This window comes from Ambystoma mexicanum, chromosome 5q (assembly GCF_040938575.1).
Source record: "Ambystoma mexicanum isolate Mex_15411 chromosome 5q, UKY_AmexF1_1, whole genome shotgun sequence".
In the NCBI taxonomy this organism is placed as follows: Eukaryota; Metazoa; Chordata; class Amphibia; order Caudata; family Ambystomatidae; genus Ambystoma; species Ambystoma mexicanum.
Genome location: NC_090933.1, coordinates 528646391 through 528669147, shown reverse-complemented (window position 1 = coordinate 528669147; position 22757 = coordinate 528646391). Strand labels below are relative to the sequence as shown.

At 50.6% G+C, this 22757-nt stretch overlaps 32 non-coding genes across 32 annotated transcripts; 16 read left to right on the top strand and 16 right to left on the bottom strand.

The window, feature by feature from the left end:
* The first annotated feature begins 248 nt into the window (after positions 1-248).
* TRNAA-AGC (transfer RNA alanine (anticodon AGC)) lies at positions 249-321 on the top strand. Its single transcript has one exon. It is a non-coding gene; the product is annotated as a tRNA-Ala (tRNA).
* Positions 322-921: 600 nt separating this feature from the next.
* On the bottom strand, positions 922-994 carry TRNAR-CCU (transfer RNA arginine (anticodon CCU)). Its single transcript has one exon. It is a non-coding gene; the product is annotated as a tRNA-Arg (tRNA).
* A 694-nt stretch (positions 995-1688) lies between these two features.
* Positions 1689-1761, top strand: TRNAA-AGC (transfer RNA alanine (anticodon AGC)). The gene has a single exon. It is a non-coding gene; the product is annotated as a tRNA-Ala (tRNA).
* Positions 1762-2361: 600 nt separating this feature from the next.
* Positions 2362-2434, bottom strand: TRNAR-CCU (transfer RNA arginine (anticodon CCU)). The gene has a single exon. It is a non-coding gene; the product is annotated as a tRNA-Arg (tRNA).
* Positions 2435-3128: 694 nt separating this feature from the next.
* Positions 3129-3201, top strand: TRNAA-AGC (transfer RNA alanine (anticodon AGC)). The gene has a single exon. It is a non-coding gene; the product is annotated as a tRNA-Ala (tRNA).
* A 600-nt stretch (positions 3202-3801) lies between these two features.
* On the bottom strand, positions 3802-3874 carry TRNAR-CCU (transfer RNA arginine (anticodon CCU)). Its single transcript has one exon. It is a non-coding gene; the product is annotated as a tRNA-Arg (tRNA).
* A 694-nt stretch (positions 3875-4568) lies between these two features.
* TRNAA-AGC (transfer RNA alanine (anticodon AGC)) lies at positions 4569-4641 on the top strand. Its single transcript has one exon. It is a non-coding gene; the product is annotated as a tRNA-Ala (tRNA).
* A 600-nt stretch (positions 4642-5241) lies between these two features.
* On the bottom strand, positions 5242-5314 carry TRNAR-CCU (transfer RNA arginine (anticodon CCU)). Its single transcript has one exon. It is a non-coding gene; the product is annotated as a tRNA-Arg (tRNA).
* Positions 5315-6008: 694 nt separating this feature from the next.
* TRNAA-AGC (transfer RNA alanine (anticodon AGC)) lies at positions 6009-6081 on the top strand. The gene has a single exon. It is a non-coding gene; the product is annotated as a tRNA-Ala (tRNA).
* Positions 6082-6681: 600 nt separating this feature from the next.
* On the bottom strand, positions 6682-6754 carry TRNAR-CCU (transfer RNA arginine (anticodon CCU)). The gene has a single exon. It is a non-coding gene; the product is annotated as a tRNA-Arg (tRNA).
* Positions 6755-7448: 694 nt separating this feature from the next.
* Positions 7449-7521, top strand: TRNAA-AGC (transfer RNA alanine (anticodon AGC)). The gene has a single exon. It is a non-coding gene; the product is annotated as a tRNA-Ala (tRNA).
* A 600-nt stretch (positions 7522-8121) lies between these two features.
* On the bottom strand, positions 8122-8194 carry TRNAR-CCU (transfer RNA arginine (anticodon CCU)). The gene has a single exon. It is a non-coding gene; the product is annotated as a tRNA-Arg (tRNA).
* A 694-nt stretch (positions 8195-8888) lies between these two features.
* Positions 8889-8961, top strand: TRNAA-AGC (transfer RNA alanine (anticodon AGC)). The gene has a single exon. It is a non-coding gene; the product is annotated as a tRNA-Ala (tRNA).
* A 600-nt stretch (positions 8962-9561) lies between these two features.
* On the bottom strand, positions 9562-9634 carry TRNAR-CCU (transfer RNA arginine (anticodon CCU)). Its single transcript has one exon. It is a non-coding gene; the product is annotated as a tRNA-Arg (tRNA).
* A 694-nt stretch (positions 9635-10328) lies between these two features.
* On the top strand, positions 10329-10401 carry TRNAA-AGC (transfer RNA alanine (anticodon AGC)). Its single transcript has one exon. It is a non-coding gene; the product is annotated as a tRNA-Ala (tRNA).
* Positions 10402-11001: 600 nt separating this feature from the next.
* TRNAR-CCU (transfer RNA arginine (anticodon CCU)) lies at positions 11002-11074 on the bottom strand. The gene has a single exon. It is a non-coding gene; the product is annotated as a tRNA-Arg (tRNA).
* A 694-nt stretch (positions 11075-11768) lies between these two features.
* TRNAA-AGC (transfer RNA alanine (anticodon AGC)) lies at positions 11769-11841 on the top strand. Its single transcript has one exon. It is a non-coding gene; the product is annotated as a tRNA-Ala (tRNA).
* A 600-nt stretch (positions 11842-12441) lies between these two features.
* On the bottom strand, positions 12442-12514 carry TRNAR-CCU (transfer RNA arginine (anticodon CCU)). Its single transcript has one exon. It is a non-coding gene; the product is annotated as a tRNA-Arg (tRNA).
* A 694-nt stretch (positions 12515-13208) lies between these two features.
* Positions 13209-13281, top strand: TRNAA-AGC (transfer RNA alanine (anticodon AGC)). The gene has a single exon. It is a non-coding gene; the product is annotated as a tRNA-Ala (tRNA).
* Positions 13282-13881: 600 nt separating this feature from the next.
* On the bottom strand, positions 13882-13954 carry TRNAR-CCU (transfer RNA arginine (anticodon CCU)). Its single transcript has one exon. It is a non-coding gene; the product is annotated as a tRNA-Arg (tRNA).
* A 694-nt stretch (positions 13955-14648) lies between these two features.
* Positions 14649-14721, top strand: TRNAA-AGC (transfer RNA alanine (anticodon AGC)). The gene has a single exon. It is a non-coding gene; the product is annotated as a tRNA-Ala (tRNA).
* A 600-nt stretch (positions 14722-15321) lies between these two features.
* Positions 15322-15394, bottom strand: TRNAR-CCU (transfer RNA arginine (anticodon CCU)). The gene has a single exon. It is a non-coding gene; the product is annotated as a tRNA-Arg (tRNA).
* A 694-nt stretch (positions 15395-16088) lies between these two features.
* Positions 16089-16161, top strand: TRNAA-AGC (transfer RNA alanine (anticodon AGC)). Its single transcript has one exon. It is a non-coding gene; the product is annotated as a tRNA-Ala (tRNA).
* Positions 16162-16761: 600 nt separating this feature from the next.
* On the bottom strand, positions 16762-16834 carry TRNAR-CCU (transfer RNA arginine (anticodon CCU)). Its single transcript has one exon. It is a non-coding gene; the product is annotated as a tRNA-Arg (tRNA).
* A 694-nt stretch (positions 16835-17528) lies between these two features.
* TRNAA-AGC (transfer RNA alanine (anticodon AGC)) lies at positions 17529-17601 on the top strand. Its single transcript has one exon. It is a non-coding gene; the product is annotated as a tRNA-Ala (tRNA).
* Positions 17602-18201: 600 nt separating this feature from the next.
* TRNAR-CCU (transfer RNA arginine (anticodon CCU)) lies at positions 18202-18274 on the bottom strand. The gene has a single exon. It is a non-coding gene; the product is annotated as a tRNA-Arg (tRNA).
* A 694-nt stretch (positions 18275-18968) lies between these two features.
* Positions 18969-19041, top strand: TRNAA-AGC (transfer RNA alanine (anticodon AGC)). Its single transcript has one exon. It is a non-coding gene; the product is annotated as a tRNA-Ala (tRNA).
* A 600-nt stretch (positions 19042-19641) lies between these two features.
* On the bottom strand, positions 19642-19714 carry TRNAR-CCU (transfer RNA arginine (anticodon CCU)). The gene has a single exon. It is a non-coding gene; the product is annotated as a tRNA-Arg (tRNA).
* Positions 19715-20408: 694 nt separating this feature from the next.
* TRNAA-AGC (transfer RNA alanine (anticodon AGC)) lies at positions 20409-20481 on the top strand. Its single transcript has one exon. It is a non-coding gene; the product is annotated as a tRNA-Ala (tRNA).
* A 600-nt stretch (positions 20482-21081) lies between these two features.
* TRNAR-CCU (transfer RNA arginine (anticodon CCU)) lies at positions 21082-21154 on the bottom strand. Its single transcript has one exon. It is a non-coding gene; the product is annotated as a tRNA-Arg (tRNA).
* Positions 21155-21848: 694 nt separating this feature from the next.
* Positions 21849-21921, top strand: TRNAA-AGC (transfer RNA alanine (anticodon AGC)). The gene has a single exon. It is a non-coding gene; the product is annotated as a tRNA-Ala (tRNA).
* Positions 21922-22521: 600 nt separating this feature from the next.
* Positions 22522-22594, bottom strand: TRNAR-CCU (transfer RNA arginine (anticodon CCU)). Its single transcript has one exon. It is a non-coding gene; the product is annotated as a tRNA-Arg (tRNA).
* Between the last annotated feature and the right edge of the window lie 163 nt (positions 22595-22757).

Below are 22757 nucleotides of genomic sequence, written 5' to 3'. Positions count from 1 at the left end.
CAGTGGAGTCACTCTGCTATTAATACCTGGTTGGCCAATCCTCGTTGCAATGGATGGCCATCTGCAGCTTTACTTGTAGCTCCACTGAAGGTATTTTGTTTTGGGCAAAGGGGTGAGATTGTGATTTCCTCTGCCGCAGATGAAGAGAAAGGGCTTTATGCACTACAGGTCCCTGGACAGCCAAGCAAGTGTGAGCCGGAGATTGTGCTTCAGCTCTGAAGCAGTGTATCGAGAGCCTTCGAGGAGGAGGGGAATTAGCTCAGATGGTAGAGCGCTCGCTTAGCATGCGAGAGGTAGCGGGATCGATGCCCGCATTCTCCAGCAAGACGCTTTTTCTTCATTTTCACTATTTTATTCAAAACTCGCCAATCGTCGCAAATAAAGTCATGTGCTCGCTTCTGTTTTTTTTACTATCATCCTAAAAGTCTTCCGTCCACTTTCTGCTATCCCAAAGAGTCACCCGCGCGAGGGCCGGCAACAGGCGTGATACTGTGCAACAGGCGCATTGCATGGCATTGGTGACATATTCAGGAAATTCCACTTTGATGCCACCCAGGGCTGTTAACCTTTTATTTCATTTCAATACGATGCTTCGAATAATTGGTTCAAAGTGCGCAGCCTTTGCTCTTTTATTTCGTTTTCATCGGAGCAGGTCGGAGCTGGCAGAAGAGTGAGCCCTGTCTGCAGGAGCTCTGATTCCAGAAAGCATATTTTCCCTGTCTTTCTTACCCCTCATCTGTGTCTCTTCGCTGACATGAGGCGTTGCTACACTCTGCAGTCTCCCGGCATTTAAAGTCTGCTACCAGCAGAGCACGTTCTGGACTTCACAGCGCCCAGCAAAGTACTAGCCTGCGCCCACCCCCTACTACCTCAAAAACCTTTTGCATGCTTTGGCAGAAGTGTGAACAAAATGCCACGAACCACCCCAGATGGGACTCGAACCCACAATCCCTGGCTTAGGAGGCCAGTGCCTTATCCATTAGGCCACTGGGGCAACTCGACAGAGAAGGGGAAAGTTCTTTCTTTTCCTCTTCTCTCACTGGAGTCACGGGTACTGGCCCACTGAAAAGGGCAAGTTGGCTCACGTCCAAAGCTGCAGTGTCCCAGCACACGCGGGCAAGAGGCACCTGCTTGCACTCGGCTGGACACTTCCGCTTTATGGGACACACGATGGAAAGTGGACTCAATTCCCAGACCTAACTCTTACCTGTTTGGTATTCTGACGCTCGATTGTAAAATATGGCCAGCTGGTAAAAATGACAAAGGGCACTCCAGCGCTGGTCCTTTGGCTGCAGGCGGCGTGTCAGCGGCCTAAAACAGCAAGAAATAGCGAGAGAAATAAAGTGAGAAGCAAGCACCTTTTCAATTGGGCTCTCGGGTCTATGGGACTGGCGTGCAGCCTCTTGATCACAAGCGCAGGTCCAGCGTGAAAGGGCGTGGGAGTGGAGTCACTCTGCTATTAATACCTGGTTGGCCAATCCTCGTTGCAATGGATGGCCATCTGCAGCTTTACTTGTAGCTCCACTGAAGGTATTTTGTTTTGGGCAAAGGGGTGAGATTGTGATTTCCTCTGCGGCAGATGAAGAGAAAGGGCTTTATGCACTACAGGTCCCTGGACAGCCAAGCAAGTGTGAGCCGGAGACTGTGCTTCAGCTCTGAAGCAGTGTATCGAGAGCCTTCGAGGAGGAGGGGAATTAGCTCAGATGGTAGAGCGCTCGCTTAGCATGCGAGAGGTAGCGGGATCGATGCCCGCATTCTCCAGCAAGACGCTTTTTCTTCATTTTCACTATTTTATTCAAAACTCGCCAATCGTCGCAAATAAAGTCATGTGCTCGCTTCTGTTTTTTTTACTATCATCCTAAAAGTCTTCCGTCCACTTTCTGCTATCCCAAAGAGTCATCCGCGCGAGGGCCGGCAACAGGCGTGATACTGTGCAACAGGCGCATTGCATGGCATTGGTGACATATTCAGGAAATTCCACTTTGATGCCACCCAGGGCTGTTAACCTTTTATTTCATTTCAATACGATGCTTCGAATAATTGGTTCAAAGTGCGCAGCCTTTGCTCTTTTATTTCGTTTTCATCGGAGCAGGTCGGAGCTGGCAGAAGAGTGAGCCCTGTCTGCAGGAGCTCTGATTCCAGAAAGCATATTTTCCCTGTCTTTCTTACCACTCATCTGTGTCTCTTCGCTGACATGAGGCGTTGCTACACTCTGCAGTCTCCCGGCATTTAAAGTCTGCTACCAGCAGAGCACGTTCTGGACTTCACAGCGCCCAGCAAAGTACTAGCCTGCGCCCACCCCCTACTACCGCAAAAACCTTTTGCATGCTTTGGCAGAAGTGTGAACAAAATGCCACGAACCACCCCAGATGGGACTCGAACCCACAATCCCTGGCTTAGGAGGCCAGTGCCTTATCCATTAGGCCACTGGGGCCACTCGACAGAGAAGGGGAAAGTTCTTTCTTTTCCTCTTCTCTCACTGGAGTCACGGGTACTGGCCCACTGAAAAGGGCAAGTTGGCTCACGTCCAAAGCTGCAGTGTCCCAGCACACGCGGGCAAAAGGCACCTGCTTGCACTCGGCTGGACACTTCCGCTTTATGGGACACACGATGGAAAGTGGACTCAATTCCCAGACCTAACTCTTACCTGTTTGGTATTCTGACGCTCGATTGTAAAATATGGCCAGCTGGTAAAAATGACAAAGGGCACTCCAGCGCTGGTCCTTTGGCTGCAGGCGGCGTGTCAGCGGCCTAAAACAGCAAGAAATAGCGAGAGAAATAAAGTGAGAAGCAAGCACCTTTTCAATTGGGCTCTCGGGTCTATGGGACTGGCGTGCAGCCTCTTGATCACAAGCGCAGGTCCAGCGTGAAAGGGCGTGGCAGTGGAGTCACTCTGCTATTAATACCTGGTTGGCCAATCCTCGTTGCAATGGATGGCCATCTGCAGCTTTACTTGTAGCTCCACTGAAGGTATTTTGTTTTGGGCAAAGGGGTGAGATTGTGATTTCCTCTGCCGCAGATGAAGAGAAAGGGCTTTATGCACTACAGGTCCCTGGACAGCCAAGCAAGTGTGAGCCGGAGATTGTGCTTCAGCTCTGAAGCAGTGTATCGAGAGCCTTCGAGGAGGAGGGGAATTAGCTCAGATGGTAGAGCGCTCGCTTAGCATGCGAGAGGTAGCGGGATCGATGCCCGCATTCTCCAGCAAGACGCTTTTTCTTCATTTTCACTATTTTATTCAAAACTCGCCAATCGTCGCAAATAAAGTCATGTGCTCGCTTCTGTTTTTTTTACTATCATCCTAAAAGTCTTCCGTCCACTTTCTGCTATCCCAAAGAGTCATCCGCGCGAGGGCCGGCAACAGGCGTGATACTGTGCAACAGGCGCATTGCATGGCATTGGTGACATATTCAGGAAATTCCACTTTGATGCCACCCAGGGCTGTTAACCTTTTATTTCATTTCAATACGATGCTTCGAATAATTGGTTCAAAGTGCGCAGCCTTTGCTCTTTTATTTCGTTTTCATCGGAGCAGGTCGGAGCTGGCAGAAGAGTGAGCCCTGTCTGCAGGAGCTCTGATTCCAGAAAGCATATTTTCCCTGTCTTTCTTACCACTCATCTGTGTCTCTTCGCTGACATGAGGCGTTGCTACACTCTGCAGTCTCCCGGCATTTAAAGTCTGCTACCAGCAGAGCACGTTCTGGACTTCACAGCGCCCAGCAAAGTACTAGCCTGCGCCCACCCCCTACTACCGCAAAAACCTTTTGCATGCTTTGGCAGAAGTGTGAACAAAATGCCACGAACCACCCCAGATGGGACTCGAACCCACAATCCCTGGCTTAGGAGGCCAGTGCCTTATCCATTAGGCCACTGGGGCCACTCGACAGAGAAGGGGAAAGTTCTTTCTTTTCCTCTTCTCTCACTGGAGTCACGGGTACTGGCCCACTGAAAAGGGCAAGTTGGCTCACGTCCAAAGCTGCAGTGTCCCAGCACACGCGGGCAAAAGGCACCTGCTTGCACTCGGCTGGACACTTCCGCTTTATGGGACACACGATGGAAAGTGGACTCAATTCCCAGACCTAACTCTTACCTGTTTGGTATTCTGACGCTCGATTGTAAAATATGGCCAGCTGGTAAAAATGACAAAGGGCACTCCAGCGCTGGTCCTTTGGCTGCAGGCGGCGTGTCAGCGGCCTAAAACAGCAAGAAATAGCGAGAGAAATAAAGTGAGAAGCAAGCACCTTTTCAATTGGGCTCTCGGGTCTATGGGACTGGCGTGCAGCCTCTTGATCACAAGCGCAGGTCCAGCGTGAAAGGGCGTGGCAGTGGAGTCACTCTGCTATTAATACCTGGTTGGCCAATCCTCGTTGCAATGGATGGCCATCTGCAGCTTTACTTGTAGCTCCACTGAAGGTATTTTGTTTTGGGCAAAGGGGTGAGATTGTGATTTCCTCTGCCGCAGATGAAGAGAAAGGGCTTTATGCACTACAGGTCCCTGGACAGCCAAGCAAGTGTGAGCCGGAGATTGTGCTTCAGCTCTGAAGCAGTGTATCGAGAGCCTTCGAGGAGGAGGGGAATTAGCTCAGATGGTAGAGCGCTCGCTTAGCATGCGAGAGGTAGCGGGATCGATGCCCGCATTCTCCAGCAAGACGCTTTTTCTTCATTTTCACTATTTTATTCAAAACTCGCCAATCGTCGCAAATAAAGTCATGTGCTCGCTTCTGTTTTTTTTACTATCATCCTAAAAGTCTTCCGTCCACTTTCTGCTATCCCAAAGAGTCACCCGCGCGAGGGCCGGCAACAGGCGTGATACTGTGCAACAGGCGCATTGCATGGCATTGGTGACATATTCAGGAAATTCCACTTTGATGCCACCCAGGGCTGTTAACCTTTTATTTCATTTCAATACGATGCTTCGAATAATTGGTTCAAAGTGCGCAGCCTTTGCTCTTTTATTTCGTTTTCATCGGAGCAGGTCGGAGCTGGCAGAAGAGTGAGCCCTGTCTGCAGGAGCTCTGATTCCAGAAAGCATATTTTCCCTGTCTTTCTTACCACTCATCTGTGTCTCTTCGCTGACATGAGGCGTTGCTACACTCTGCAGTCTCCCGGCATTTAAAGTCTGCTACCAGCAGAGCACGTTCTGGACTTCACAGCGCCCAGCAAAGTACTAGCCTGCGCCCACCCCCTACTACCTCAAAAACCTTTTGCATGCTTTGGCAGAAGTGTGAACAAAATGCCACGAACCACCCCAGATGGGACTCGAACCCACAATCCCTGGCTTAGGAGGCCAGTGCCTTATCCATTAGGCCACTGGGGCAACTCGACAGAGAAGGGGAAAGTTCTTTCTTTTCCTCTTCTCTCACTGGAGTCACGGGTACTGGCCCACTGAAAAGGGCAAGTTGGCTCACGTCCAAAGCTGCAGTGTCCCAGCACACGCGGGCAAGAGGCACCTGCTTGCACTCGGCTGGACACTTCCGCTTTATGGGACACACGATGGAAAGTGGACTCAATTCCCAGACCTAACTCTTACCTGTTTGGTATTCTGACGCTCGATTGTAAAATATGGCCAGCTGGTAAAAATGACAAAGGGCACTCCAGCGCTGGTCCTTTGGCTGCAGGCGGCGTGTCAGCGGCCTAAAACAGCAAGAAATAGCGAGAGAAATAAAGTGAGAAGCAAGCACCTTTTCAATTGGGCTCTCGGGTCTATGGGACTGGCGTGCAGCCTCTTGATCACAAGCGCAGGTCCAGCGTGAAAGGGCGTGGGAGTGGAGTCACTCTGCTATTAATACCTGGTTGGCCAATCCTCGTTGCAATGGATGGCCATCTGCAGCTTTACTTGTAGCTCCACTGAAGGTATTTTGTTTTGGGCAAAGGGGTGAGATTGTGATTTCCTCTGCGGCAGATGAAGAGAAAGGGCTTTATGCACTACAGGTCCCTGGACAGCCAAGCAAGTGTGAGCCGGAGACTGTGCTTCAGCTCTGAAGCAGTGTATCGAGAGCCTTCGAGGAGGAGGGGAATTAGCTCAGATGGTAGAGCGCTCGCTTAGCATGCGAGAGGTAGCGGGATCGATGCCCGCATTCTCCAGCAAGACGCTTTTTCTTCATTTTCACTATTTTATTCAAAACTCGCCAATCGTCGCAAATAAAGTCATGTGCTCGCTTCTGTTTTTTTTACTATCATCCTAAAAGTCTTCCGTCCACTTTCTGCTATCCCAAAGAGTCATCCGCGCGAGGGCCGGCAACAGGCGTGATACTGTGCAACAGGCGCATTGCATGGCATTGGTGACATATTCAGGAAATTCCACTTTGATGCCACCCAGGGCTGTTAACCTTTTATTTCATTTCAATACGATGCTTCGAATAATTGGTTCAAAGTGCGCAGCCTTTGCTCTTTTATTTCGTTTTCATCGGAGCAGGTCGGAGCTGGCAGAAGAGTGAGCCCTGTCTGCAGGAGCTCTGATTCCAGAAAGCATATTTTCCCTGTCTTTCTTACCACTCATCTGTGTCTCTTCGCTGACATGAGGCGTTGCTACACTCTGCAGTCTCCCGGCATTTAAAGTCTGCTACCAGCAGAGCACGTTCTGGACTTCACAGCGCCCAGCAAAGTACTAGCCTGCGCCCACCCCCTACTACCGCAAAAACCTTTTGCATGCTTTGGCAGAAGTGTGAACAAAATGCCACGAACCACCCCAGATGGGACTCGAACCCACAATCCCTGGCTTAGGAGGCCAGTGCCTTATCCATTAGGCCACTGGGGCCACTCGACAGAGAAGGGGAAAGTTCTTTCTTTTCCTCTTCTCTCACTGGAGTCACGGGTACTGGCCCACTGAAAAGGGCAAGTTGGCTCACGTCCAAAGCTGCAGTGTCCCAGCACACGCGGGCAAAAGGCACCTGCTTGCACTCGGCTGGACACTTCCGCTTTATGGGACACACGATGGAAAGTGGACTCAATTCCCAGACCTAACTCTTACCTGTTTGGTATTCTGACGCTCGATTGTAAAATATGGCCAGCTGGTAAAAATGACAAAGGGCACTCCAGCGCTGGTCCTTTGGCTGCAGGCGGCGTGTCAGCGGCCTAAAACAGCAAGAAATAGCGAGAGAAATAAAGTGAGAAGCAAGCACCTTTTCAATTGGGCTCTCGGGTCTATGGGACTGGCGTGCAGCCTCTTGATCACAAGCGCAGGTCCAGCGTGAAAGGGCGTGGCAGTGGAGTCACTCTGCTATTAATACCTGGTTGGCCAATCCTCGTTGCAATGGATGGCCATCTGCAGCTTTACTTGTAGCTCCACTGAAGGTATTTTGTTTTGGGCAAAGGGGTGAGATTGTGATTTCCTCTGCCGCAGATGAAGAGAAAGGGCTTTATGCACTACAGGTCCCTGGACAGCCAAGCAAGTGTGAGCCGGAGATTGTGCTTCAGCTCTGAAGCAGTGTATCGAGAGCCTTCGAGGAGGAGGGGAATTAGCTCAGATGGTAGAGCGCTCGCTTAGCATGCGAGAGGTAGCGGGATCGATGCCCGCATTCTCCAGCAAGACGCTTTTTCTTCATTTTCACTATTTTATTCAAAACTCGCCAATCGTCGCAAATAAAGTCATGTGCTCGCTTCTGTTTTTTTTACTATCATCCTAAAAGTCTTCCGTCCACTTTCTGCTATCCCAAAGAGTCATCCGCGCGAGGGCCGGCAACAGGCGTGATACTGTGCAACAGGCGCATTGCATGGCATTGGTGACATATTCAGGAAATTCCACTTTGATGCCACCCAGGGCTGTTAACCTTTTATTTCATTTCAATACGATGCTTCGAATAATTGGTTCAAAGTGCGCAGCCTTTGCTCTTTTATTTCGTTTTCATCGGAGCAGGTCGGAGCTGGCAGAAGAGTGAGCCCTGTCTGCAGGAGCTCTGATTCCAGAAAGCATATTTTCCCTGTCTTTCTTACCACTCATCTGTGTCTCTTCGCTGACATGAGGCGTTGCTACACTCTGCAGTCTCCCGGCATTTAAAGTCTGCTACCAGCAGAGCACGTTCTGGACTTCACAGCGCCCAGCAAAGTACTAGCCTGCGCCCACCCCCTACTACCGCAAAAACCTTTTGCATGCTTTGGCAGAAGTGTGAACAAAATGCCACGAACCACCCCAGATGGGACTCGAACCCACAATCCCTGGCTTAGGAGGCCAGTGCCTTATCCATTAGGCCACTGGGGCCACTCGACAGAGAAGGGGAAAGTTCTTTCTTTTCCTCTTCTCTCACTGGAGTCACGGGTACTGGCCCACTGAAAAGGGCAAGTTGGCTCACGTCCAAAGCTGCAGTGTCCCAGCACACGCGGGCAAAAGGCACCTGCTTGCACTCGGCTGGACACTTCCGCTTTATGGGACACACGATGGAAAGTGGACTCAATTCCCAGACCTAACTCTTACCTGTTTGGTATTCTGACGCTCGATTGTAAAATATGGCCAGCTGGTAAAAATGACAAAGGGCACTCCAGCGCTGGTCCTTTGGCTGCAGGCGGCGTGTCAGCGGCCTAAAACAGCAAGAAATAGCGAGAGAAATAAAGTGAGAAGCAAGCACCTTTTCAATTGGGCTCTCGGGTCTATGGGACTGGCGTGCAGCCTCTTGATCACAAGCGCAGGTCCAGCGTGAAAGGGCGTGGCAGTGGAGTCACTCTGCTATTAATACCTGGTTGGCCAATCCTCGTTGCAATGGATGGCCATCTGCAGCTTTACTTGTAGCTCCACTGAAGGTATTTTGTTTTGGGCAAAGGGGTGAGATTGTGATTTCCTCTGCCGCAGATGAAGAGAAAGGGCTTTATGCACTACAGGTCCCTGGACAGCCAAGCAAGTGTGAGCCGGAGATTGTGCTTCAGCTCTGAAGCAGTGTATCGAGAGCCTTCGAGGAGGAGGGGAATTAGCTCAGATGGTAGAGCGCTCGCTTAGCATGCGAGAGGTAGCGGGATCGATGCCCGCATTCTCCAGCAAGACGCTTTTTCTTCATTTTCACTATTTTATTCAAAACTCGCCAATCGTCGCAAATAAAGTCATGTGCTCGCTTCTGTTTTTTTTACTATCATCCTAAAAGTCTTCCGTCCACTTTCTGCTATCCCAAAGAGTCACCCGCGCGAGGGCCGGCAACAGGCGTGATACTGTGCAACAGGCGCATTGCATGGCATTGGTGACATATTCAGGAAATTCCACTTTGATGCCACCCAGGGCTGTTAACCTTTTATTTCATTTCAATACGATGCTTCGAATAATTGGTTCAAAGTGCGCAGCCTTTGCTCTTTTATTTCGTTTTCATCGGAGCAGGTCGGAGCTGGCAGAAGAGTGAGCCCTGTCTGCAGGAGCTCTGATTCCAGAAAGCATATTTTCCCTGTCTTTCTTACCACTCATCTGTGTCTCTTCGCTGACATGAGGCGTTGCTACACTCTGCAGTCTCCCGGCATTTAAAGTCTGCTACCAGCAGAGCACGTTCTGGACTTCACAGCGCCCAGCAAAGTACTAGCCTGCGCCCACCCCCTACTACCTCAAAAACCTTTTGCATGCTTTGGCAGAAGTGTGAACAAAATGCCACGAACCACCCCAGATGGGACTCGAACCCACAATCCCTGGCTTAGGAGGCCAGTGCCTTATCCATTAGGCCACTGGGGCAACTCGACAGAGAAGGGGAAAGTTCTTTCTTTTCCTCTTCTCTCACTGGAGTCACGGGTACTGGCCCACTGAAAAGGGCAAGTTGGCTCACGTCCAAAGCTGCAGTGTCCCAGCACACGCGGGCAAGAGGCACCTGCTTGCACTCGGCTGGACACTTCCGCTTTATGGGACACACGATGGAAAGTGGACTCAATTCCCAGACCTAACTCTTACCTGTTTGGTATTCTGACGCTCGATTGTAAAATATGGCCAGCTGGTAAAAATGACAAAGGGCACTCCAGCGCTGGTCCTTTGGCTGCAGGCGGCGTGTCAGCGGCCTAAAACAGCAAGAAATAGCGAGAGAAATAAAGTGAGAAGCAAGCACCTTTTCAATTGGGCTCTCGGGTCTATGGGACTGGCGTGCAGCCTCTTGATCACAAGCGCAGGTCCAGCGTGAAAGGGCGTGGGAGTGGAGTCACTCTGCTATTAATACCTGGTTGGCCAATCCTCGTTGCAATGGATGGCCATCTGCAGCTTTACTTGTAGCTCCACTGAAGGTATTTTGTTTTGGGCAAAGGGGTGAGATTGTGATTTCCTCTGCGGCAGATGAAGAGAAAGGGCTTTATGCACTACAGGTCCCTGGACAGCCAAGCAAGTGTGAGCCGGAGACTGTGCTTCAGCTCTGAAGCAGTGTATCGAGAGCCTTCGAGGAGGAGGGGAATTAGCTCAGATGGTAGAGCGCTCGCTTAGCATGCGAGAGGTAGCGGGATCGATGCCCGCATTCTCCAGCAAGACGCTTTTTCTTCATTTTCACTATTTTATTCAAAACTCGCCAATCGTCGCAAATAAAGTCATGTGCTCGCTTCTGTTTTTTTTACTATCATCCTAAAAGTCTTCCGTCCACTTTCTGCTATCCCAAAGAGTCATCCGCGCGAGGGCCGGCAACAGGCGTGATACTGTGCAACAGGCGCATTGCATGGCATTGGTGACATATTCAGGAAATTCCACTTTGATGCCACCCAGGGCTGTTAACCTTTTATTTCATTTCAATACGATGCTTCGAATAATTGGTTCAAAGTGCGCAGCCTTTGCTCTTTTATTTCGTTTTCATCGGAGCAGGTCGGAGCTGGCAGAAGAGTGAGCCCTGTCTGCAGGAGCTCTGATTCCAGAAAGCATATTTTCCCTGTCTTTCTTACCACTCATCTGTGTCTCTTCGCTGACATGAGGCGTTGCTACACTCTGCAGTCTCCCGGCATTTAAAGTCTGCTACCAGCAGAGCACGTTCTGGACTTCACAGCGCCCAGCAAAGTACTAGCCTGCGCCCACCCCCTACTACCGCAAAAACCTTTTGCATGCTTTGGCAGAAGTGTGAACAAAATGCCACGAACCACCCCAGATGGGACTCGAACCCACAATCCCTGGCTTAGGAGGCCAGTGCCTTATCCATTAGGCCACTGGGGCCACTCGACAGAGAAGGGGAAAGTTCTTTCTTTTCCTCTTCTCTCACTGGAGTCACGGGTACTGGCCCACTGAAAAGGGCAAGTTGGCTCACGTCCAAAGCTGCAGTGTCCCAGCACACGCGGGCAAAAGGCACCTGCTTGCACTCGGCTGGACACTTCCGCTTTATGGGACACACGATGGAAAGTGGACTCAATTCCCAGACCTAACTCTTACCTGTTTGGTATTCTGACGCTCGATTGTAAAATATGGCCAGCTGGTAAAAATGACAAAGGGCACTCCAGCGCTGGTCCTTTGGCTGCAGGCGGCGTGTCAGCGGCCTAAAACAGCAAGAAATAGCGAGAGAAATAAAGTGAGAAGCAAGCACCTTTTCAATTGGGCTCTCGGGTCTATGGGACTGGCGTGCAGCCTCTTGATCACAAGCGCAGGTCCAGCGTGAAAGGGCGTGGCAGTGGAGTCACTCTGCTATTAATACCTGGTTGGCCAATCCTCGTTGCAATGGATGGCCATCTGCAGCTTTACTTGTAGCTCCACTGAAGGTATTTTGTTTTGGGCAAAGGGGTGAGATTGTGATTTCCTCTGCCGCAGATGAAGAGAAAGGGCTTTATGCACTACAGGTCCCTGGACAGCCAAGCAAGTGTGAGCCGGAGATTGTGCTTCAGCTCTGAAGCAGTGTATCGAGAGCCTTCGAGGAGGAGGGGAATTAGCTCAGATGGTAGAGCGCTCGCTTAGCATGTGAGAGGTAGCGGGATCGATGCCCGCATTCTCCAGCAAGACGCTTTTTCTTCATTTTCACTATTTTATTCAAAACTCGCCAATCGTCGCAAATAAAGTCATGTGCTCGCTTCTGTTTTTTTTACTATCATCCTAAAAGTCTTCCGTCCACTTTCTGCTATCCCAAAGAGTCACCCGCGCGAGGGCCGGCAACAGGCGTGATACTGTGCAACAGGCGCATTGCATGGCATTGGTGACATATTCAGGAAATTCCACTTTGATGCCACCCAGGGCTGTTAACCTTTTATTTCATTTCAATACGATGCTTCGAATAATTGGTTCAAAGTGCGCAGCCTTTGCTCTTTTATTTCGTTTTCATCGGAGCAGGTCGGAGCTGGCAGAAGAGTGAGCCCTGTCTGCAGGAGCTCTGATTCCAGAAAGCATATTTTCCCTGTCTTTCTTACCACTCATCTGTGTCTCTTCGCTGACATGAGGCGTTGCTACACTCTGCAGTCTCCCGGCATTTAAAGTCTGCTACCAGCAGAGCACGTTCTGGACTTCACAGCGCCCAGCAAAGTACTAGCCTGCGCCCACCCCCTACTACCGCAAAAACCTTTTGCATGCTTTGGCAGAAGTGTGAACAAAATGCCACGAACCACCCCAGATGGGACTCGAACCCACAATCCCTGGCTTAGGAGGCCAGTGCCTTATCCATTAGGCCACTGGGGCCACTCGACAGAGAAGGGGAAAGTTCTTTCTTTTCCTCTTCTCTCACTGGAGTCACAGGTACTGGCCCACTGAAAAGGGCAAGTTGGCTCACGTCCAAAGCTGCAGTGTCCCAGCACACGCGGGCAAAAGGCACCTGCTTGCACTCGGCTGGACACTTCCGCTTTATGGGACACACGATGGAAAGTGGACTCAATTCCCAGACCTAACTCTTACCTGTTTGGTATTCTGACGCTCGATTGTAAAATATGGCCAGCTGGTAAAAATGACAAAGGGCACTCCAGCGCTGGTCCTTTGGCTGCAGGCGGCGTGTCAGCGGCCTAAAACAGCAAGAAATAGCGAGAGAAATAAAGTGAGAAGCAAGCACCTTTTCAATTGGGCTCTCGGGTCTATGGGACTGGCGTGCAGCCTCTTGATCACAAGCGCAGGTCCAGCGTGAAAGGGCGTGGCAGTGGAGTCACTCTGCTATTAATACCTGGTTGGCCAATCCTCGTTGCAATGGATGGCCATCTGCAGCTTTACTTGTAGCTCCACTGAAGGTATTTTGTTTTGGGCAAAGGGGTGAGATTGTGATTTCCTCTGCCGCAGATGAAGAGAAAGGGCTTTATGCACTACAGGTCCCTGGACAGCCAAGCAAGTGTGAGCCGGAGATTGTGCTTCAGCTCTGAAGCAGTGTATCGAGAGCCTTCGAGGAGGAGGGGAATTAGCTCAGATGGTAGAGCGCTCGCTTAGCATGCGAGAGGTAGCGGGATCGATGCCCGCATTCTCCAGCAAGACGCTTTTTCTTCATTTTCACTATTTTATTCAAAACTCGCCAATCGTCGCAAATAAAGTCATGTGCTCGCTTCTGTTTTTTTTACTATCATCCTAAAAGTCTTCCGTCCACTTTCTGCTATCCCAAAGAGTCACCCGCGCGAGGGCCGGCAACAGGCGTGATACTGTGCAACAGGCGCATTGCATGGCATTGGTGACATATTCAGGAAATTCCACTTTGATGCCACCCAGGGCTGTTAACCTTTTATTTCATTTCAATACGATGCTTCGAATAATTGGTTCAAAGTGCGCAGCCTTTGCTCTTTTATTTCGTTTTCATCGGAGCAGGTCGGAGCTGGCAGAAGAGTGAGCCCTGTCTGCAGGAGCTCTGATTCCAGAAAGCATATTTTCCCTGTCTTTCTTACCACTCATCTGTGTCTCTTCGCTGACATGAGGCGTTGCTACACTCTGCAGTCTCCCGGCATTTAAAGTCTGCTACCAGCAGAGCACGTTCTGGACTTCACAGCGCCCAGCAAAGTACTAGCCTGCGCCCACCCCCTACTACCTCAAAAACCTTTTGCATGCTTTGGCAGAAGTGTGAACAAAATGCCACGAACCACCCCAGATGGGACTCGAACCCACAATCCCTGGCTTAGGAGGCCAGTGCCTTATCCATTAGGCCACTGGGGCAACTCGACAGAGAAGGGGAAAGTTCTTTCTTTTCCTCTTCTCTCACTGGAGTCACGGGTACTGGCCCACTGAAAAGGGCAAGTTGGCTCACGTCCAAAGCTGCAGTGTCCCAGCACACGCGGGCAAGAGGCACCTGCTTGCACTCGGCTGGACACTTCCGCTTTATGGGACACACGATGGAAAGTGGACTCAATTCCCAGACCTAACTCTTACCTGTTTGGTATTCTGACGCTCGATTGTAAAATATGGCCAGCTGGTAAAAATGACAAAGGGCACTCCAGCGCTGGTCCTTTGGCTGCAGGCGGCGTGTCAGCGGCCTAAAACAGCAAGAAATAGCGAGAGAAATAAAGTGAGAAGCAAGCACCTTTTCAATTGGGCTCTCGGGTCTATGGGACTGGCGTGCAGCCTCTTGATCACAAGCGCAGGTCCAGCGTGAAAGGGCGTGGGAGTGGAGTCACTCTGCTATTAATACCTGGTTGGCCAATCCTCGTTGCAATGGATGGCCATCTGCAGCTTTACTTGTAGCTCCACTGAAGGTATTTTGTTTTGGGCAAAGGGGTGAGATTGTGATTTCCTCTGCGGCAGATGAAGAGAAAGGGCTTTATGCACTACAGGTCCCTGGACAGCCAAGCAAGTGTGAGCCGGAGACTGTGCTTCAGCTCTGAAGCAGTGTATCGAGAGCCTTCGAGGAGGAGGGGAATTAGCTCAGATGGTAGAGCGCTCGCTTAGCATGCGAGAGGTAGCGGGATCGATGCCCGCATTCTCCAGCAAGACGCTTTTTCTTCATTTTCACTATTTTATTCAAAACTCGCCAATCGTCGCAAATAAAGTCATGTGCTCGCTTCTGTTTTTTTTACTATCATCCTAAAAGTCTTCCGTCCACTTTCTGCTATCCCAAAGAGTCATCCGCGCGAGGGCCGGCAACAGGCGTGATACTGTGCAACAGGCGCATTGCATGGCATTGGTGACATATTCAGGAAATTCCACTTTGATGCCACCCAGGGCTGTTAACCTTTTATTTCATTTCAATACGATGCTTCGAATAATTGGTTCAAAGTGCGCAGCCTTTGCTCTTTTATTTCGTTTTCATCGGAGCAGGTCGGAGCTGGCAGAAGAGTGAGCCCTGTCTGCAGGAGCTCTGATTCCAGAAAGCATATTTTCCCTGTCTTTCTTACCACTCATCTGTGTCTCTTCGCTGACATGAGGCGTTGCTACACTCTGCAGTCTCCCGGCATTTAAAGTCTGCTACCAGCAGAGCACGTTCTGGACTTCACAGCGCCCAGCAAAGTACTAGCCTGCGCCCACCCCCTACTACCGCAAAAACCTTTTGCATGCTTTGGCAGAAGTGTGAACAAAATGCCACGAACCACCCCAGATGGGACTCGAACCCACAATCCCTGGCTTAGGAGGCCAGTGCCTTATCCATTAGGCCACTGGGGCCACTCGACAGAGAAGGGGAAAGTTCTTTCTTTTCCTCTTCTCTCACTGGAGTCACGGGTACTGGCCCACTGAAAAGGGCAAGTTGGCTCACGTCCAAAGCTGCAGTGTCCCAGCACACGCGGGCAAAAGGCACCTGCTTGCACTCGGCTGGACACTTCCGCTTTATGGGACACACGATGGAAAGTGGACTCAATTCCCAGACCTAACTCTTACCTGTTTGGTATTCTGACGCTCGATTGTAAAATATGGCCAGCTGGTAAAAATGACAAAGGGCACTCCAGCGCTGGTCCTTTGGCTGCAGGCGGCGTGTCAGCGGCCTAAAACAGCAAGAAATAGCGAGAGAAATAAAGTGAGAAGCAAGCACCTTTTCAATTGGGCTCTCGGGTCTATGGGACTGGCGTGCAGCCTCTTGATCACAAGCGCAGGTCCAGCGTGAAAGGGCGTGGCAGTGGAGTCACTCTGCTATTAATACCTGGTTGGCCAATCCTCGTTGCAATGGATGGCCATCTGCAGCTTTACTTGTAGCTCCACTGAAGGTATTTTGTTTTGGGCAAAGGGGTGAGATTGTGATTTCCTCTGCCGCAGATGAAGAGAAAGGGCTTTATGCACTACAGGTCCCTGGACAGCCAAGCAAGTGTGAGCCGGAGATTGTGCTTCAGCTCTGAAGCAGTGTATCGAGAGCCTTCGAGGAGGAGGGGAATTAGCTCAGATGGTAGAGCGCTCGCTTAGCATGCGAGAGGTAGCGGGATCGATGCCCGCATTCTCCAGCAAGACGCTTTTTCTTCATTTTCACTATTTTATTCAAAACTCGCCAATCGTCGCAAATAAAGTCATGTGCTCGCTTCTGTTTTTTTTACTATCATCCTAAAAGTCTTCCGTCCACTTTCTGCTATCCCAAAGAGTCATCCGCGCGAGGGCCGGCAACAGGCGTGATACTGTGCAACAGGCGCATTGCATGGCATTGGTGACATATTCAGGAAATTCCACTTTGATGCCACCCAGGGCTGTTAACCTTTTATTTCATTTCAATACGATGCTTCGAATAATTGGTTCAAAGTGCGCAGCCTTTGCTCTTTTATTTCGTTTTCATCGGAGCAGGTCGGAGCTGGCAGAAGAGTGAGCCCTGTCTGCAGGAGCTCTGATTCCAGAAAGCATATTTTCCCTGTCTTTCTTACCACTCATCTGTGTCTCTTCGCTGACATGAGGCGTTGCTACACTCTGCAGTCTCCCGGCATTTAAAGTCTGCTACCAGCAGAGCACGTTCTGGACTTCACAGCGCCCAGCAAAGTACTAGCCTGCGCCCACCCCCTACTACCGCAAAAACCTTTTGCATGCTTTGGCAGAAGTGTGAACAAAATGCCTCGAACCACCCCAGATGGGACTCGAACCCACAATCCCTGGCTTAGGAGGCCAGTGCCTTATCCATTAGGCCACTGGGGCCACTCGACAGAGAAGGGGAAAGTTCTTTCTTTTCCTCTTCTCTCACTGGAGTCACGGGTACTGGCCCACTGAAAAGGGCAAGTTGGCTCACGTCCAAAGCTGCAGTGTCCCAGCACACGCGGGCAAAAGGCACCTGCTTGCACTCGGCTGGACACTTCCGCTTTATGGGACACACGATGGAAAGTGGACTCAATTCCCAGACCTAACTCTTACCTGTTTGGTATTCTGACGCTCGATTGTAAAATATGGCCAGCTGGTAAAAATGACAAAGGGCACTCCAGCGCTGGTCCTTTGGCTGCAGGCGGCGTGTCAGCGGCCTAAAACAGCAAGAAATAGCGAGAGAAATAAAGTGAGAAGCAAGCACCTTTTCAATTGGGCTCTCGGGTCTATGGGACTGGCGTGCAGCCTCTTGATCACAAGCGCAGGTCCAGCGTGAAAGGGCGTGGCAGTGGAGTCACTCTGCTATTAATACCTGGTTGGCCAATCCTCGTTGCAATGGATGGCCATCTGCAGCTTTACTTGTAGCTCCACTGAAGGTATTTTGTTTTGGGCAAAGGGGTGAGATTGTGATTTCCTCTGCCGCAGATGAAGAGAAAGGGCTTTATGCACTACAGGTCCCTGGACAGCCAAGCAAGTGTGAGCCGGAGATTGTGCTTCAGCTCTGAAGCAGTGTATCGAGAGCCTTCGAGGAGGAGGGGAATTAGCTCAGATGGTAGAGCGCTCGCTTAGCATGCGAGAGGTAGCGGGATCGATGCCCGCATTCTCCAGCAAGACGCTTTTTCTTCATTTTCACTATTTTATTCAAAACTCGCCAATCGTCGCAAATAAAGTCATGTGCTCGCTTCTGTTTTTTTTACTATCATCCTAAAAGTCTTCCGTCCACTTTCTGCTATCCCAAAGAGTCACCCGCGCGAGGGCCGGCAACAGGCGTGATACTGTGCAACAGGCGCATTGCATGGCATTGGTGACATATTCAGGAAATTCCACTTTGATGCCACCCAGGGCTGTTAACCTTTTATTTCATTTCAATACGATGCTTCGAATAATTGGTTCAAAGTGCGCAGCCTTTGCTCTTTTATTTCGTTTTCATCGGAGCAGGTCGGAGCTGGCAGAAGAGTGAGCCCTGTCTGCAGGAGCTCTGATTCCAGAAAGCATATTTTCCCTGTCTTTCTTACCACTCATCTGTGTCTCTTCGCTGACATGAGGCGTTGCTACACTCTGCAGTCTCCCGGCATTTAAAGTCTGCTACCAGCAGAGCACGTTCTGGACTTCACAGCGCCCAGCAAAGTACTAGCCTGCGCCCACCCCCTACTACCTCAAAAACCTTTTGCATGCTTTGGCAGAAGTGTGAACAAAATGCCACGAACCACCCCAGATGGGACTCGAACCCACAATCCCTGGCTTAGGAGGCCAGTGCCTTATCCATTAGGCCACTGGGGCAACTCGACAGAGAAGGGGAAAGTTCTTTCTTTTCCTCTTCTCTCACTGGAGTCACGGGTACTGGCCCACTGAAAAGGGCAAGTTGGCTCACGTCCAAAGCTGCAGTGTCCCAGCACACGCGGGCAAGAGGCACCTGCTTGCACTCGGCTGGACACTTCCGCTTTATGGGACACACGATGGAAAGTGGACTCAATTCCCAGACCTAACTCTTACCTGTTTGGTATTCTGACGCTCGATTGTAAAATATGGCCAGCTGGTAAAAATGACAAAGGGCACTCCAGCGCTGGTCCTTTGGCTGCAGGCGGCGTGTCAGCGGCCTAAAACAGCAAGAAATAGCGAGAGAAATAAAGTGAGAAGCAAGCACCTTTTCAATTGGGCTCTCGGGTCTATGGGACTGGCGTGCAGCCTCTTGATCACAAGCGCAGGTCCAGCGTGAAAGGGCGTGGGAGTGGAGTCACTCTGCTATTAATACCTGGTTGGCCAATCCTCGTTGCAATGGATGGCCATCTGCAGCTTTACTTGTAGCTCCACTGAAGGTATTTTGTTTTGGGCAAAGGGGTGAGATTGTGATTTCCTCTGCGGCAGATGAAGAGAAAGGGCTTTATGCACTACAGGTCCCTGGACAGCCAAGCAAGTGTGAGCCGGAGACTGTGCTTCAGCTCTGAAGCAGTGTATCGAGAGCCTTCGAGGAGGAGGGGAATTAGCTCAGATGGTAGAGCGCTCGCTTAGCATGCGAGAGGTAGCGGGATCGATGCCCGCATTCTCCAGCAAGACGCTTTTTCTTCATTTTCACTATTTTATTCAAAACTCGCCAATCGTCGCAAATAAAGTCATGTGCTCGCTTCTGTTTTTTTTACTATCATCCTAAAAGTCTTCCGTCCACTTTCTGCTATCCCAAAGAGTCATCCGCGCGAGGGCCGGCAACAGGCGTGATACTGTGCAACAGGCGCATTGCATGGCATTGGTGACATATTCAGGAAATTCCACTTTGATGCCACCCAGGGCTGTTAACCTTTTATTTCATTTCAATACGATGCTTCGAATAATTGGTTCAAAGTGCGCAGCCTTTGCTCTTTTATTTCGTTTTCATCGGAGCAGGTCGGAGCTGGCAGAAGAGTGAGCCCTGTCTGCAGGAGCTCTGATTCCAGAAAGCATATTTTCCCTGTCTTTCTTACCACTCATCTGTGTCTCTTCGCTGACATGAGGCGTTGCTACACTCTGCAGTCTCCCGGCATTTAAAGTCTGCTACCAGCAGAGCACGTTCTGGACTTCACAGCGCCCAGCAAAGTACTAGCCTGCGCCCACCCCCTACTACCGCAAAAACCTTTTGCATGCTTTGGCAGAAGTGTGAACAAAATGCCACGAACCACCCCAGATGGGACTCGAACCCACAATCCCTGGCTTAGGAGGCCAGTGCCTTATCCATTAGGCCACTGGGGCCACTCGACAGAGAAGGGGAAAGTTCTTTCTTTTCCTCTTCTCTCACTGGAGTCACGGGTACTGGCCCACTGAAAAGGGCAAGTTGGCTCACGTCCAAAGCTGCAGTGTCCCAGCACACGCGGGCAAAAGGCACCTGCTTGCACTCGGCTGGACACTTCCGCTTTATGGGACACACGATGGAAAGTGGACTCAATTCCCAGACCTAACTCTTACCTGTTTGGTATTCTGACGCTCGATTGTAAAATATGGCCAGCTGGTAAAAATGACAAAGGGCACTCCAGCGCTGGTCCTTTGGCTGCAGGCGGCGTGTCAGCGGCCTAAAACAGCAAGAAATAGCGAGAGAAATAAAGTGAGAAGCAAGCACCTTTTCAATTGGGCTCTCGGGTCTATGGGACTGGCGTGCAGCCTCTTGATCACAAGCGCAGGTCCAGCGTGAAAGGGCGTGGCAGTGGAGTCACTCTGCTATTAATACCTGGTTGGCCAATCCTCGTTGCAATGGATGGCCATCTGCAGCTTTACTTGTAGCTCCACTGAAGGTATTTTGTTTTGGGCAAAGGGGTGAGATTGTGATTTCCTCTGCCGCAGATGAAGAGAAAGGGCTTTATGCACTACAGGTCCCTGGACAGCCAAGCAAGTGTGAGCCGGAGATTGTGCTTCAGCTCTGAAGCAGTGTATCGAGAGCCTTCGAGGAGGAGGGGAATTAGCTCAGATGGTAGAGCGCTCGCTTAGCATGTGAGAGGTAGCGGGATCGATGCCCGCATTCTCCAGCAAGACGCTTTTTCTTCATTTTCACTATTTTATTCAAAACTCGCCAATCGTCGCAAATAAAGTCATGTGCTCGCTTCTGTTTTTTTTACTATCATCCTAAAAGTCTTCCGTCCACTTTCTGCTATCCCAAAGAGTCACCCGCGCGAGGGCCGGCAACAGGCGTGATACTGTGCAACAGGCGCATTGCATGGCATTGGTGACATATTCAGGAAATTCCACTTTGATGCCACCCAGGGCTGTTAACCTTTTATTTCATTTCAATACGATGCTTCGAATAATTGGTTCAAAGTGCGCAGCCTTTGCTCTTTTATTTCGTTTTCATCGGAGCAGGTCGGAGCTGGCAGAAGAGTGAGCCCTGTCTGCAGGAGCTCTGATTCCAGAAAGCATATTTTCCCTGTCTTTCTTACCACTCATCTGTGTCTCTTCGCTGACATGAGGCGTTGCTACACTCTGCAGTCTCCCGGCATTTAAAGTCTGCTACCAGCAGAGCACGTTCTGGACTTCACAGCGCCCAGCAAAGTACTAGCCTGCGCCCACCCCCTACTACCGCAAAAACCTTTTGCATGCTTTGGCAGAAGTGTGAACAAAATGCCACGAACCACCCCAGATGGGACTCGAACCCACAATCCCTGGCTTAGGAGGCCAGTGCCTTATCCATTAGGCCACTGGGGCCACTCGACAGAGAAGGGGAAAGTTCTTTCTTTTCCTCTTCTCTCACTGGAGTCACAGGTACTGGCCCACTGAAAAGGGCAAGTTGGCTCACGTCCAAAGCTGCAGTGTCCCAGCACACGCGGGCAAAAGGCACCTGCTTGCACTCGGCTGGACACTTCCGCTTTATGGGACACACGATGGAAAGTGGACTCAATTCCCAGACCTAACTCTTACCTGTTTGGTATTCTGACGCTCGATTGTAAAATATGGCCAGCTGGTAAAAATGACAAAGGGCACTCCAGCGCTGGTCCTTTGGCTGCAGGCGGCGTGTCAGCGGCCTAAAACAGCAAGAAATAGCGAGAGAAATAAAGTGAGAAGCAAGCACCTTTTCAATTGGGCTCTCGGGTCTATGGGACTGGCGTGCAGCCTCTTGATCACAAGCGCAGGTCCAGCGTGAAAGGGCGTGGCAGTGGAGTCACTCTGCTATTAATACCTGGTTGGCCAATCCTCGTTGCAATGGATGGCCATCTGCAGCTTTACTTGTAGCTCCACTGAAGGTATTTTGTTTTGGGCAAAGGGGTGAGATTGTGATTTCCTCTGCCGCAGATGAAGAGAAAGGGCTTTATGCACTACAGGTCCCTGGACAGCCAAGCAAGTGTGAGCCGGAGATTGTGCTTCAGCTCTGAAGCAGTGTATCGAGAGCCTTCGAGGAGGAGGGGAATTAGCTCAGATGGTAGAGCGCTCGCTTAGCATGCGAGAGGTAGCGGGATCGATGCCCGCATTCTCCAGCAAGACGCTTTTTCTTCATTTTCACTATTTTATTCAAAACTCGCCAATCGTCGCAAATAAAGTCATGTGCTCGCTTCTGTTTTTTTTACTATCATCCTAAAAGTCTTCCGTCCACTTTCTGCTATCCCAAAGAGTCACCCGCGCGAGGGCCGGCAACAGGCGTGATACTGTGCAACAGGCGCATTGCATGGCATTGGTGACATATTCAGGAAATTCCACTTTGATGCCACCCAGGGCTGTTAACCTTTTATTTCATTTCAATACGATGCTTCGAATAATTGGTTCAAAGTGCGCAGCCTTTGCTCTTTTATTTCGTTTTCATCGGAGCAGGTCGGAGCTGGCAGAAGAGTGAGCCCTGTCTGCAGGAGCTCTGATTCCAGAAAGCATATTTTCCCTGTCTTTCTTACCACTCATCTGTGTCTCTTCGCTGACATGAGGCGTTGCTACACTCTGCAGTCTCCCGGCATTTAAAGTCTGCTACCAGCAGAGCACGTTCTGGACTTCACAGCGCCCAGCAAAGTACTAGCCTGCGCCCACCCCCTACTACCTCAAAAACCTTTTGCATGCTTTGGCAGAAGTGTGAACAAAATGCCACGAACCACCCCAGATGGGACTCGAACCCACAATCCCTGGCTTAGGAGGCCAGTGCCTTATCCATTAGGCCACTGGGGCAACTCGACAGAGAAGGGGAAAGTTCTTTCTTTTCCTCTTCTCTCACTGGAGTCACGGGTACTGGCCCACTGAAAAGGGCAAGTTGGCTCACGTCCAAAGCTGCAGTGTCCCAGCACACGCGGGCAAGAGGCACCTGCTTGCACTCGGCTGGACACTTCCGCTT